Source organism: Podarcis tiliguerta (genome assembly GCF_965153285.1).
Source record: "Podarcis tiliguerta genome assembly, chromosome: 2".
Classification (NCBI taxonomy): Eukaryota; Metazoa; Chordata; class Lepidosauria; order Squamata; family Lacertidae; genus Podarcis; species Podarcis tiliguerta.
The window spans coordinates 116,564,367-116,579,237 of NC_139535.1; the positions used below are offsets into that span (position 1 = coordinate 116,564,367).

Sequence of the window (14,871 nt, forward strand, 5' to 3'; positions counted from 1 at the left end):
TTGTTGCAACTAAAATGTCTACTTTATTGGTATCATCATTCAGCATACAAATGTGTTATTGTTGACATCCAGATCCTACTAGCGTCTCCCAAGTCCTAAGAGACCGCCTAGAAGACGGTCTTGAGGCACAGAGTCTTGGAGAGCATCAAGCTCTGCAGATATAGGATCTGGAATGAGAGTTGAAGACAGGATTGTTACTTCCTTTCAGGGACACAGACTCCATGGATGTCCTGTGCCCTTGGCAGCTCTGCGCTGTCACAGCAAGCCTGCCTACTTTGTTTATTTACAGTAAAGTCTTGCACATCAAAGAGGGTATTTCTAGAAAGTCTAAATGATTGTACCCTAGAACAGTTGGTCATGGATGTGACCAGAAGGGTGGCAATTCTGGGCATTCAGGACCTGTTAGAAGATATGTTGTCAAGCCAGGAGGGAGCCGTGCCCACAGTGCTATTAAACTAAACATACATGTAAATGGCCAATTGCCAAAAAAATCCAACACAGTCAAATTTGATTTCAAAAGATGAAACAACCAAAAATCACGGGATGGGCAAAGGTGGAAAAGCAAAGTCAAGAGGGTCAAATCAGTGATGGTCACCTACTTGGGTGGTTCTAATAAAGGATTAGATAAATTCATGGAGGACAAATCTATCATCTGCTACGAGTTGAATGCAACTGCAGGTGGACAGATTACTGCTGCGCTCAGAGGATATTGCAGGCTTCCCAGGGGCATCCTGCGGCAACTGTGGGAACAGGATGCTGGAGTGGATGAGACGCTGGCCTGATCCAGCCCGTTCATCTTATGTTCGTAGTGAAGGGTAGGAAACGGAGGCAAACAGTTTTGCTGATCAACAGTGGTTCCCATTTTGAATGCCAAGATACTCACCGGTCCCGTGTTCACCTTCATTTGGTCCTAAAGGGAGAAAGTAGGAAAGCGTGAGACCTCCTTCCAGTCATTGGCAGCCTAGCTTGGCTGAAGTTATTCTACTGCCCTGTTTACTTAAACCTCATGAAAATTCATCAGCATTTGGGGGCCAATTTCTCCTAATAAACACATTTTCCTAATCCTTGCATCAGTAAAAAGGATAAATGAGTGTCAACTACTTACGTGCGGACACCATGGCAAAAGCAACCCAAACAACCAAAAGGAGGACCCAGAATTTCATGACGATCACTGAAGAGGAGAGGAAGATTCTCAAGATTCTTGGAGGGACGTCACAAACTGACGGTTCACCTGGATCCAGCTTCTCTTTCTTATAAAGGCACAACCTTCCAATCAAATGCGTTGGCTGAGCTGATGCGGTTTTGGAGCCTTGAACGGATTAGCTAATAAGCAACCTTTGTCTGTGAAAACAACCCCCCCCCCCCGGTGCAAATAAACAAGACAGCATGTGATGGTGTGTGCAGTGTGCCCTGGGCTATGTGCCCTTTCTTAGGATTAAGTCTTGGTTTTTAACTGCCACTGAATTCAATCTCTGCCTCGCTGCCAAGGAGGGACCCTTAGATAAACTAGGGCCAACAGCAACCCAAGTGTTTGTGAAAGCGCTCAAACTCCTTCACAGACTGCCAGCTGGGAATGTGGCCTTCCACCTGACATAGCAGAATTTGAGGATCGAAGTGGAAAAGGCCTTTCCTTTTTCCCTTCCTACCACCACATGCTTTTCATAGTTGTTTTTACCCATGTTCTGTAATTTCTTCTCCCATTCTTCTTTCCACAGTCAACTTGTGCCTTATTCCCTTCTTCAAAACCTGCCACTTTCTTTCATCTCATTTCTGGTTCTTTTACACTCCCTTTCTTCTCCTGGATCAGCTGTCCTCTTTTATCCCCTTCCGTACTATTCCCTGTTTAGTTATCACTAATATCAAAGGTTAATAAATATTATCTCGCTTTCAGATTCCCTTCTGGCCTTTAGCTCTCAGACCTTCTTTTTCCTTCTTCCTCTGACCCTCTGTCTCGTGGCCCCTTGTCCTTGACATGAAAGGAGTTGCCAGTGGTGGCATTGGCCCTGTCCAAAGGCTATGGCATGGGTGGGGGCTGGGGCACGCAAGTGAGGAAGCCCATGGCAGGCTGTGACATTGTGACCCACCTGAAAGTGACCCAAAGCCAACAGCTTGGTCCTGGCCCAGCTAACACTTTGAGGACCACTGGTCTAGACTCCAGGTCACTGGTTCTCAAAGGGTGTAGCACATCACACTGGTGTGGCAGGGGAGGATGACAAGTGTGGTGAGAGGATTCAAGGACGACAATCAAAGAAACATTGCAGTGCAGTATAGTATGGATAATTTTTAATATATGTATTTACATACTATGGATAAATTCCCCCCCCCCCCCGCCACCGGGGAAAAAAATGCTATCTCATTGTAGTTTCAGAAATTTATCCATTGCTTCCTTGTTTTACAACTTTAAGAACAGCTGCAAAAATCACCCTGTCCCAATAAATAACCTGTTTTCACCCCTCAGCCTGGGAAAAAGTGTGGTCTGCTGAACTGCAGATGGCTCAGTAATGAACCTTATCAGTTCCTTGGCAAGTTCGCAGACTTATTTTATCCTTTCGTCCAGCTGAAGATAAATAAAGATAAATAATACTTCCAATTAAATTAGATTCCAAGTCCTTTTAGCGTTATTCAGAACTGTGGTTCTGTTCCACAGTTTATTATCTCATCTGTTCTAGCACGCGCCAGTACTTTAGTCCGAATTAAGCTCTATTTAGCTATCGTGGCAGTTGCCTCCACTAAGGCAGACCGGAACCGGGAGCCGAAAAATGTATGTCTTTTAGTTTTTGAGTTGTGTGACTGAGATTGAGTCTAGTAGACCCAAAAAATCAAGCAATGTGGACCAAAGGTGCTTCTGTGATTAGGGGCTGTAGTGAAGTTAGGAAATTTCAATAGACCAAACTTTGGTCAAGTCAGAAGCAAAGCATTGTGGGAAGACCAGAAGGCCAAAGGATTTATGGGAATGCGTTCTTGTTGCTTTAAGTGGAGACTTGCTGTCTATGGGAGTGAGAATCCTTATCATAGGCATCTGCAGGAAGAAACTTCTCCAAGTTGATTAGTGGTATTCTAGCACCTGGTACTTAACAAGGCTGTCTGGGTGTGAATGAGTTATCAACCCTAATCACTCTGGGAATGTGTATCTGGTGAGTCTCTGAAAAATAAGGAGGAACTCTTTGATCCAAGGTCCTGAGAATTAACAAGCTCAGCTGTCACAAGTTATTAGTCAACTAGCTGACCATTGGTGAATTTAAACATAATCAAGAATTATGATTGGATCTGAGTTCCATTTCCATGTGAGTTTTAGAAATAAAGACCCTAAGAAAGAAGCCGTGGGCGGGCTCTGCAATCCGCCCATCTGTCAGTTGCCATCCTGACAGTCCTCCTCCTGCGTTGACACGTGTGTCTTTGTAATGAGGATCTCTTCTGTCTTTGAGATGCGGATTCCACTGAGGACTTTGCCTTTGTTCTCATTTGTAAGTATGTTAGCTAGCTATACTCTACCGTGTTATTGTTGTCCTCTTTGAAACGTATAAGAGATGTCCCTACTTTTTAAGTATGTTTAATCTTGTTTTTAAATAAATTTTTAAAAGGGAACTTTCTTTTGTCTTGTGTGCCATTCTGAGGGAAAGCCTGAGTCCAGGGCCTGACCAATCAGCCGCTACTGTATCTGTTGAATTTCTGCCTGCAGTTTGCGGAAACAACTTGCAGGGTGGGGCAGCCGGTAACTAGGAAGGATAACCTTCTCCCTTGGGTTAGACCTTCTGGTGCCCTGATACAAGGCAGCAACTATCCTTTTTTAGTGCATTTTGTCCCGTAAAAAGGTATATGCCTCCGGCCGCCGTTCCTCTAAACCTGATCCAGCTGGATGGTAGGACAGGTGAGGGAGGGGCGAGTGGCCGGAGCATTGCTACAGGGGCCTTGAAACTTAAGTTTCGTCCATTTCATAGTCTCTGGCCGTCTCCCTGAATGTCCCATGATGTCAGCAGGCAAGGCATTGTGAGCCCATGGAGTGATTCGCTCCCTCACCCTTCCCTCCCTGAGCTGGCTGTGGTACCCAGGCAGAGAATGACACCCCCTACCCCTCCAGGTGTCTCTAAGGCCAGACAGCTCCCTCCTTCCCTGCTGGCACCTGATGTCAGGGAGGAAGTTTTTTTGTGGCCTCACTTAGCCTCCGCACGGCACTCGGGCACTGGGTTCTGTCATATGCCTCTGCACCACTACCACTGGACAACGAGGAGACGACTGAAAGACAATGGCGCCATTTAGCTTTCCCGCTAGACACACTCCACCCTTCGGTTTTCCCCTGGCTAAATCTATTGCTTTTTAATGCCTTCAACAAGTCACCATGTATTTAGGTTGGGCTGCATTGAGGATAAAGACTCTGAGTTTGAGACCCATTTACTCCATTAGCCTTCAGTTGCTGTATCATCTAGGCGATGAAGCAAGCCAGGTAGCAATGGCGGTGTCAGGGAGCGGGAAAGAGTATTGGAGAGGTTGTCAAGATTACAAACAATCCCCACACTATGGAGGCAGAATTAGAGAGTAGCAAAAGAAGAGAAGACTTGTTCTACACACTGTAGTTCTATAATAAGCAATTTCTTGTTTAAGTCCTCTGACCTGCTCATCATTTAAGCAGAGAATATTATACAGTGGTGCCCCGCAAGACGAATGCCTCGCAAGACGGAAAACCCGCAAGACGAAAGGGTTTCCGTTTGCAGAGGCGCTTCGCAAGACGAATTTCCCCATGGGCTTGCTTCGCAAGACGAAAATTGACGAAAATTTTTGAGTTTTTCCCCCCGCTCCAAACCCCCTTTTTCTGAAGCGCTAAGCTGCTAAAAGCCTTTTAGCAGCAAAACCGCTAATCCCTTAAGCCTTAAAAAGCCGTTTTTAGCCCTTAAACTGTCAATAGCGCTAATAGCGCTACTCCGCTAATGGGCTTGCTTCGCAAGACGAACAAACCGCAAGACGAAAAGACTCGCGGAACGGATTCTTTTCGTCTTGCGAGGCACCACTGTATTCTCCACTAGCAAGTGCTGCTGATTGAGGCCCTGATCCTGCATCCACACTGGAGGAAACCACAGGGGGCAGTCCCCCCCCACACTTTGATGCAGTCGTACCTCGGGTTGCGAATATGATCCGTGTGGGAGGCACGTTCGCAACCCGTAGCGCCTTGTCTGCGCACACACACGATGCAATTCAGTGCTTCTGCGCATGGTGTCATTTTTGTGCTACTGCACATGCGCGAGCGCAGAAACTCGGAAGTAACCCGTTCTGGTACTTCTGGGTTTGGCACGGTCCACAACCCGAAAACGCGCAACCCGCAGTGTTCGCAACCCGAGGTATGACTGTACAGTACTGGAAACATACAAAAATGCTCAAAACAATAATAATTATTCGAATGGACTTTAAGTGGTCCCCCCCCCCCCACATAGTAGCACATAGGTAAAGGTAAAGGGACCCCGGACCATTAGATCCAGTCATGATTGACTCTGGGGTTGCAGCACTCATCTCGCTTTATTGGCTGAGGGAGCCAGCGTACAGCTTCCGGGTCATGTGGCCAGCATGACTAAGCCGCTCCTGGCGAACCAGAGCAGTGCACGGAAACACCGTTTAGCTTCCTGCCAGAGCGGTACCTATTTATCTACTTGCACTTTGAGGTGCTTTCGAACTGCTAGGTTGGCAGGAGCTGGGACCGAACAACAGGAGCTCACCCCGTCACAGGGATTCGAACCGCCGACCTTCTGATCAGCAAGTCCTAAGCTCTGGTTTAACCCACAGTGCCACCCGCATCCCACATGGTAGCACATAGCAATGTCCATTCCACTGACCAGTCCTTTCTCTCCCACCACCCCCAAACCAGGTGAACCCTCTTAAATCTGCTATGCATCCTATTCCTCCTTTGGCTGATGTGCCTGACTTGCTTCAATTCCTGCAGGATGGGATAGACAGCCCTTACAACAAGGGAATGAAATAAACTCTGATTCACAGGAATATCATGTGGGGGTGGAATTGCATGTTAAACTAAAGCTTTGAGGACTACTTTTAATCATTTCGACTGCCCTTGATCTTTGTTGTCTTTTTTTCCTGTGGAGGAGGAGGAGGAGGGGAAATCCTAATTTTCACAAGCAAGAGTCATTTTAGTTGCACTATATGCATACGCTTCAGGAAGAACAAACAAAACAAAACCCAGGTTTATCTTGCTTCCTTACCAGGAATCAATCTCTGCTTTTATTATTACAGAGGGGTAGGTGCATCTTTTCAAACAGCAAATCTTCTGGGACGCCTTGTCAGTCTTGTCATTAAGAGACATTCTTCTCCAGTAACCACGTTGCCCACTGTCATATTCAACTGGAGCAGGCTGCTGGCCTCTCTAGCGCCTTCCAAAGATACTATGTACCAGGGGCGCTCAAGCCGGCGGCGCTCATAGACCTTTGAAGCTAGGACACCACACAGATGCGATGTAGGCAGGTACTGGAAGTAACCGAAAGCTCTTCGCTTCTGTTTCTCAGAACCTAAAAAGAATACACAAAACCTGACAACTCTGTATTCTTCTGAATTATTATTACTATTACTATTATTTAAATTTCTATACCTCCTTTCCTCCAAGGATCACAGAAGAAATATATAACACAGTAACAAGCAAAACCAACATATCCTCCCCCTACACAAAGTTGGCCATTGACACCTCTAGCAGCTTGAAAAAAATTCACGGTTCGGGGTACAGAGCCATGAGGCACAACTTACGATATATGAATAAATAAGACCACAGGGTAGCACCATAGGCATGATTTGGTGGAAATTGGGAGCTTCCCCTCTCTGTTTCACAGAACCTAAAAAGAATATACAAAACCCGACAACTCTGTCTTGTTCCGAATGTTCATGCACTGCCCTTCTTCTGGTTGTCCTCTTTGGAGCAGCTGCATTCTCCTCCTCCTCTTGGCCGAATACAGTGGTATTTTAATACAGTGGTACCTCAGGATGCGACTTCCGTTCTAATAGAATGTAAGACGCAACTGTGCGTCTGTGCGTGGGTGGGTCGCTTTTCACCGCTTCCACGCATGCGTGTGACGTCATTTTGACAGAGGTCATCAAACAGTTTCTGTGCCAAAACCATACCTAAACCCTGATAGAAATGGATCTAGAAAATCAGTTTCCTCCAAGAGCACCTTTGTAGTAATTCACTGAAGTTTCAGAAGGAATCCCTTGATTTTCCTACCTGCTAAGAGTTAATGGGTTGCTTTGTCTTTGGCCCTCAGGCTGTATTATTATTAATAATATTATTATTTATTGAGTTTATATAGTGCCCTATACCTGGAGGTCTGTAGCATGGGGTTGGTGGAAGACATAGACTGGTTTCTTGGTTATTCACTCAAGATGCTCTCTTGGCTTCCTCCAAAAAACTGATCTCAAGTAGGGATGAGGGGTGGGAAGGAATTGGATGCAGTTCATCTTTGAAAATAAAGGTTTGAAGAAACTCTCCAACAACACATTTATTTTGCAAGGTATTGCCTTTTTACAGTTTTTAAAACAAAAGCCACTAAGCTTTTCAGATTTCTGAGTCTGCCACCTGTTGTTTGCCAAAAGCCTTCTGTTCAATGTCTCTCTTTCTTCTTCTTCTTCTTCTTCTTCTTCTTCTTCTTCATTAAGAGCTCACAAAAGGCAAGCAAATGACTATAAATTGTTGAACCGAAGCCCCATCTAAAGCACAAGATTGAAAATGGCTATTGTACTAAAGCCAGGAGACGTTACTCTTGGCTGAGGAGCCAAAGAGAAGGTGCTCACAAACAGAACTTACCTGCACCCACCAAAACAAAGGCGGAGCCTGCAAGCAGGAGAGGGAGCCACAAATTCATCTTCAGAGAGCTAAAAACAGGGATCAGGCAGAGGCTTCCAGGTGGACAGAGAGGCTCAAGGACCGCTGGGAAGAACTGGTGAGTCGAGCGCTTCTGTTGGCCTATAAAGACATTGAGGACCAATCAGAACTTATGGGATATATGTCATGAACCAGTTCATTAATCAGAAATAATCCTGCTCACAAAAAAGCAAAAAGCAAACAGAAGCTTTCAAATGACGCTTTCATTGGCTAAGGGCCAAAGTATACTTTTTGCCAAAAATGTGCTTCTTTCCATTGAGGGCTCGGTCATAGTTCCTTTTTCTTCAATACCACAAATGAAGATTATAGAATATATTGTAAAATATGCTCAGAGGGGAATATTTTCATTTCAAATTACCATTTCCTTTAAAAAAAATTGTTTCACTCACATTGCTTTCTGTTCTTTGAATAGCCGTCAATCCATTTTCATTCATTGTTAAGAGAATCATAGGGCTGATATCAGAATAAGCAACAGCCTTTAATAAAGACCCACTGCACTGAGAGAAAATCAGACAACAAATAGGCCTTGTACCTAGGAACAGAAAGAAAAGTGGCCTTCCTGAATTGTCTGTTCTAGTTTCTCTTTTGCATTATTCCCATACTGCTGTCAAATACAGAAATGCTTGTTGATACTAAGTAAAAATCCCATTTAAAATTTACAACTGCGTTTGTCTTCAGTGTAGTGAGACAAAACCTACTCTGCCACCCAGGGCTGTCTTTAGCAGATGTGGCACCGGGGTGCAAATATCCGCCCAGCACCTCCAAATTACCACAGATAGTGTTGAGGTGGCCATAGCTGCACACTGCCAGTCATCTGGGAGGGGGGGGCGCAACTCTTCCCCATGCCACTGCAGGACAGCGATCCCTGCAGAGGCTTGGGAGTGAAGTTGCGCCCCTCCCAAGCCTCCTTGGGAGGAGAGCAATCCCCACAGAGGCTTAGGATGGAAGCTGCACACCCGCTAGCCTTATGGTTGGCGGGGTGCAGCTGGCGGGCATGCAGGGAAAGGGGAGGCCACTGGCAAAGCCACGCAACTCCCCCACTTGCTGGGGCGCCCTTTCCTTCTTTTGGTGCAGGTATTTTATTTTCAAGATAAACAGGACTCTGTTTTTGCACATACACTTTTACTTGTTCTCAGAGATGTGGATGGAAGGGAAACGGAAAACCCAGAAACCAGGACAGCTTCTGTAATTCCGGGACTGTCCCTGGAAAACAGGGTATGTAATAGTTTCTCTTTGGCCACTTGGTTTAACCGCTTTGGAAACCACTTTGAAGTGCTTTACCATCAAGTGGTGTATTAATTATAAGCGTGCCGATGTGAATAGACAGACAAACACTGCGAGAGAAAAAGTTGAAAGCAGTGGGGTCAGATGGCAATGAAATGGGGAAGAAGAAGAAGAAGAAGAAAGCTCCGTGACCATTCCATGGTAGTAGTAATTGGTAACAACAGCTGATGTTGTGAACGCCCCACCATCTAACCATATGAGATCCTTTAGCGAAATGTAAGTTGAGTTGTAGGTTGTGCAACCCTCAGGCACCATGCCATGCTCAGCCTGCTGAAGCAAGGCAGTAACCAGCCCCTTCAAAAAGCTAAAAAGGGATTTTCCGAAACATATGTAACAAAACATACTTGTGGTGTCAGGGGTGTCCCAGCCCATTTTGCCGCCTGAGGCAAAATGGAAAGGTGCCACCTCCGCCCCTGCTTCTGTGGAAGCCTTGTTTACTGGGGTCCCGCCACAGCAAGATTTGCAAGAGTTCTGTGAGATCTCACCAGAGGCTGCCATGTGACCCTGGCGGTGGTGGCAGGAGTGGCAACTGCAGGCAACTGCTCAGCCCCATGGAATTCAACAGCCTAAGGCGACTGCTTCACTCTGCCTTATGGTTGGGCCGGCCCTGTGTGGTGTTCGTCATTGTAACTAACTTGCACAGGTTTGCATTTTAAGAAATACAGGCTTAAATATTATGCAGGTGATTTGTATAATTTGTAAGATCCCAGGTAAGGTGCAAGGGGGGGGGGATGAGGAAGGGGTGGAATGTTGGGATGTGCCGTGTGCTGATTGGCTGAAGGTGTGGAAGGTGGTTAGAACAGGTGTGTGAGGGAAAGAGCAGAGTGGAAGGTGAAGGAGTAAGGGATAGCACATGGTAAGATTAAGATGTGCATTAGGAATAGAGTTATCAGCAATGCTATGAAATCCAAAGTATGCAAACACTGCTACTGAAAACAAACTATATAAGAATTTGTTGCATGTTACTAAAATAATAAAGATTTGATCATTCAGGCTATGCCCTGTATTTGACCAAGCTATCAAGCGTGTGGCCAAGTCAGAGACTTTAGTACTGAAGGGTGGCCGTGGGATGCCAGTACTTAGAAGATTGGTTAGAAACCCAAAAGGGACTGGTGACCTGAAATATAGTACTCTCTTGCTCTTAAGTGGTGGTCTTGGGCAGGGGAGGGTCTGGCACTACTCACAGTGTGACATCATATTTAGTTTAGATCACCCCTGCTGGCCTCAGAAAAAGGAAAGCAGAAAGAGATTACTTCCCAAGGAGCTGGATCTTATAGCTTCGGATATAGGTAGACAATACTCATTTCATACTGGTCGGGCTGCAGAAGGCAGGGAACCTGGCAAGGCCACTAACTGCCTCCTTATCTCCCTCACAACCATTAGCCACATTCAAGGCTCAAACCTTGGATTCAGCCATGATGTGGAGCTGGGAGTGAAAGGGAGCAGAACAGCCCCTTCACATTACCAATCAGATGTGGTCACATGTGGATTGCTTGAGTTTGGAGGCTCAACAAGGCACAGATTTGACCTTGCTGTGGTCTTGGTGATATCCTGTTGTGATCCTGGGGTGCAATTGGGCTCTCTGTTGGGCTCAGAATGATCCAATGTGCTGGGGGGGGGGCTGCCTTCTCAGCTGTGAAGAAATAGTTCAGTTTTCTAAGCCAAAATGCTTGCCTGTCTGCGTAGTGCATGTGCTGCACTCAATCACTGCTCTAGGTGTTTTCAAATGTCGCTTGCTATGGCATGCTGGCTCTCAAATACTGCAAACTGTTGGATTCCACTGCATAATCTCTGGAAACACTGGTACTGAGCCAAATGTTCTCTGCAAATATTGAAGGTAAATTTTCTCTGGATGGGCAAACATTTGGATGGGGATTATGTGGCAAATGTTCTGACCATCCAGAGAAAATTTACCTTCAATATTTGCAGATAATATAATGTGTTCCAGCTCCGTTTCACATTGTCATCATCTGCCATCCTTTGCCAAGCTTTTCCTTTTTGATCACATATTCTATACACTGTATAATCTGTGCACTGGGCTTCACTGAATCAGTCGTAAATTAAGGTATTGTGTTGACATAGGTATCATTTCTAATGGTATTTTTCTGCTAAAAATGTCTGAAGGGCACTAGCTCATGGAAAGTTGCTTGCAGATAATTGGAAGTCACAAACAATCTGCAGTTGAGTCTGGATCCAGCTCTTCATTCTCCTTCCCCCTCCTTGTTGTTTTCATTTTTGATGGACCTTCATCCTGTCGTCATGAACGTATGAAGCACCATCCCAGCATGCTGGAAGAGTTGATGAAACTACCGTTTCATCCTGAATAGATTAGCAAACAGAAGACACCTCACTGGCAGAAATAAACTAGAAAGCATGTGATGATGGTTGCCATGTGCCACAGACTATGTGCTAGGGATTCAAATATGTACGCTTAATTGTTGGTTTAAAACTGCTATTGTCTTTTAGTCTCCTCCTCATCACGTCCAACAGTAGTGGTGCAAAGGAACATGATACATACAGTCCAACAATACAGGAGGGTAGAAGAACCAGAAATGAGATGAAAGTGACAGATTTTGAGGAAGGCAATAAGGCACAAGTTGACTGTGGAAAGAAGAATGGGAGAAGAAATTATAGAACATGGGTAAAAACAACTTTGAAAAGCATGTGGTGGTAGGAAGGGAAAAAGGAATGGCCTTCTCCACTTCGATCCTCAAATTCTGCTATGTCAGGTGGAAGGCCACATTCCCAGCTGGCAGTCTGTGAAGGAGTTTGAGCGCTTTCACAAACACTTGGGTTGCTGTTGGCCCTAGTTTATCTAAGGGTCCCTCCTTGGAAGCGAGGCAGAGATTGAATTCAGTGGCAGTTAAAAACCAAGACTTAATCCTAAGAAAGGGCACATAGCCCATGGCACACTGCACACACCATCACATGCTGTCTTGTTTATTTGCACCGGGTGTGTGTGTTGTTTTCACAGACAAAGGTTACTTACTAGCTAATCCGTTCAAGGCTCCAAAACCACATCAGCTCAGCCAACGCATTTGATTGGAAGGTTGTGCCTTTATAAGAAAGAGAAGTTGGATCCAGGTGAACCGTCAGTTTGTGACGTCCCTCCAAGAATCTTGAGAATCTTCCTCTCCTCTTCAGCGATCGTCATGAAATTCTGGGTCCTCCTTTTGGTTGTTTGGGTTGCTTTTGCCATGGTGTCCGCAGGTAAGTAGTTGACACTCATTTATCCTTTTTACTGATGGAAGGATTAGGAAAATGTGTTTATTAGGAGAAATTGGCCCCCAAATGCTGGTGAATTTTCATGAGGTTTAAGTAAACAGGGCAGTAGAATAACTTCAGGCAACCTAGGCTGCCAATGACTGGAAGGAGGTCTCACGCTTTCCTACTTTCTCCCTCTAGGACCATATGAAGGTGAACACGGGACTGGTGAGTATCTTGGCATTCAAAATGGGAACCACTGTTGATCAGCTGTTGTTTGCCTCCGTTTCCTACCCTTCCCAATGAACATAAGATGAACGGGCTGGATCAGGCCAGCGTCTCATCCAGTCTAGCATCCTGTTCCCTCAATTGCCAGCCAGATGCCCCTGGGAAGCCTGCAATATCCTATGAGCGCAGCAGTAATCTGCCCACCTGCAGTTGCATTCAACTCGTAGCAGATGATAGATTTGTCCTCCATGAATTTATCTAATCCTCTGTTAGAACCACCCAAGTAGGTGACCATCACTGATTTGACCCTCTTCACTTTGATTTTCCAACTTTGCCCATCCCGTGATTTTTGGTTGTTTCATCTTTTGAAATCAAATTTGACTGTGTTGGATTTTTTTTGGCAATTGGCCATTTACATGTATGTTCAGTTTAATAGCACTGTGGGTACGGCTCCCTCCTGGCTTGACAACACATCTTCCACAAGGTCCTGAATGCCCAGAATTGCCACCCTTCTAGTCACATCCATGACCAACTGTTCTAGGGTACAATCCTTTAGAATTTCTAGAAATGCCCTTTTTGATGCGCAAGACCTTCCTATAAATAAACTAACAAGGCAGGCTTGCTGTGACAGCGCAGAGCTGCTAAGGGCACAGGACATCCATGGAGTCTCTGTCCCTAAAAGGAACTAACAATCCTGTCTTCAACTCTCATTCCAGATCCTGTATCTGCAGAGCTTGATGCTCTCCCAGACTCTGTGCCTCAAGACCGTCTTCTAGGCGGTCTCTTAGGACTTGGGAGACGCTAGTAGGATCTGGATGTCAACAATAACACATTTGTATGCTGAATGATGATACCAATAAAGTAGACATTTTAGTTGCAACAACTTTGTGTGGGAAATGCGTGCCTTTATTCTTTCATCCTTCATGTACTATATGCAAAATATGAATGTGGCTCCATGTCAGAACACTCCAACCAACACAAGTGTCAGGAATCATCATGCTATTAGATCTTGAAGGATCAGCTCCAGTCAGTAAGGAACACATTTTGAACTACATTTCCATGTTTAATTATTTAATAACTCATTTCTAATCCCCACCTTCACAGATGTACATCAAAGCAGTAGGAGCACCCGATCTCCTTTTCTGACTGGGCCCGTGCCATTCAGCATATTTCCCTAGTTGCACACAAGCCTCTCTAGAGTCGTACGAATACGATTGCTCAGCCAAAGTGGGTGCTGCCTTTTCACATTTTGATTGTGTGTGCAAACCTCGTCCACTAAAAACATGGGACTCATTTCACCATATTTTCCCAGGTGTGGCACAGTGGTGAAAAATAATGTGTCTCTTCTTTACATGCATAACCATACTCAACCCTTCTGAGGTACCATTTCTGGAATATTCTCTAAAGCCTCACCATATGCTGTTTCTGGTCCTGTTTATTATTAAAGCCAAGCACTGAGATTGACTAGATGAGAATCAAATTTGGTTAGGTCAGGGGTCTGCAACCCGTGGCTCCGGAGCCGCATGTGGCTCTTTTACACCTTTGCCGCGGCTCCGGGGCGGATACTAGCGAGGGGAGGAGGCGCATTGTGCGCCCCGACACTCCCCACTGTGGCGGGCGCTGTACTGGCTGTGACGTCGCATGGGGGTGGTGCGTGCGTTAGTCACGCACTGTCCCGACGTCACCTTCCCGCCCGCTGTCAGATCGGAGGGCAGCGGCGCGCATGCAGGTCTATGACTGCGAGGAGGAAGATGACGTCCCTGTTTTGGACCCCTGGTAGGCCAGCCATGGATAAAGGCAAGAAAAGAAAAATTTCTGAAGAAAACAGAGTGTTTAATGATACATGGACAGAATCATTTACATTCTCTACTGACCAGACTGGTTTACTACTATGCTTAATATATGTTATATTTGTTTTAAATGTCGCAATGGTTTTGCGGCTCCCAGGCTTTTTTTCTTCGGAAACGGGTCCAAGTGGCTCTTTGTGTCTTAAAGGTTGCAGACCCCTGGGTTAGATGATACAGCAACTGAAGCCTAATGGAGTAAATGGGTCTCAAACTCAGTGTCTTTATCCTCGATGCAGCCCAACCTAAATACATGGTGACTTGTTGAAGGCATTAAAAAGAAATAGATTTAGCCAGGGGGAAACTGAAGGATGGAGTGTCTAGCGGGAAAGCTAAATAGCACCATTGTCTTTCAGTCTCCTCCTCGTTGTCCACTGGTAGTGGTGCAGAGGCATATGATAGAACCCAGTGCCCGAGTGCCGTGGGGAGGCTGACTAAGTGAGGCCA

At 45.6% G+C, this 14,871-nt stretch overlaps 3 long non-coding RNA genes across 3 annotated transcripts; 1 reads left to right on the forward strand and 2 right to left on the reverse strand.

The window, feature by feature from the left end:
- Positions 1-1,308, reverse strand: LOC310671283. Its single transcript, XR_014507935.1, has 3 exons — positions 1,106-1,308; positions 884-910; positions 1-167 (listed from the first exon to the last, which is right to left on the reverse strand). It is a non-coding gene; the product is annotated as an uncharacterized lncRNA (long non-coding RNA).
- A 4,874-nt stretch (positions 1,309-6,182) lies between these two features.
- LOC310672237 lies at positions 6,183-8,606 on the reverse strand. The gene is made up of 2 exons (XR_014508482.1): positions 7,787-8,606; positions 6,183-6,503 (listed from the first exon to the last, which is right to left on the reverse strand). It is a non-coding gene; the product is annotated as an uncharacterized lncRNA (long non-coding RNA).
- A 3,606-nt stretch (positions 8,607-12,212) lies between these two features.
- LOC310671716 lies at positions 12,213-13,463 on the forward strand. The gene is made up of 3 exons (XR_014508103.1): positions 12,213-12,358; positions 12,554-12,580; positions 13,297-13,463. It is a non-coding gene; the product is annotated as an uncharacterized lncRNA (long non-coding RNA).
- The last annotated feature ends 1,408 nt before the right edge of the window (positions 13,464-14,871 follow it).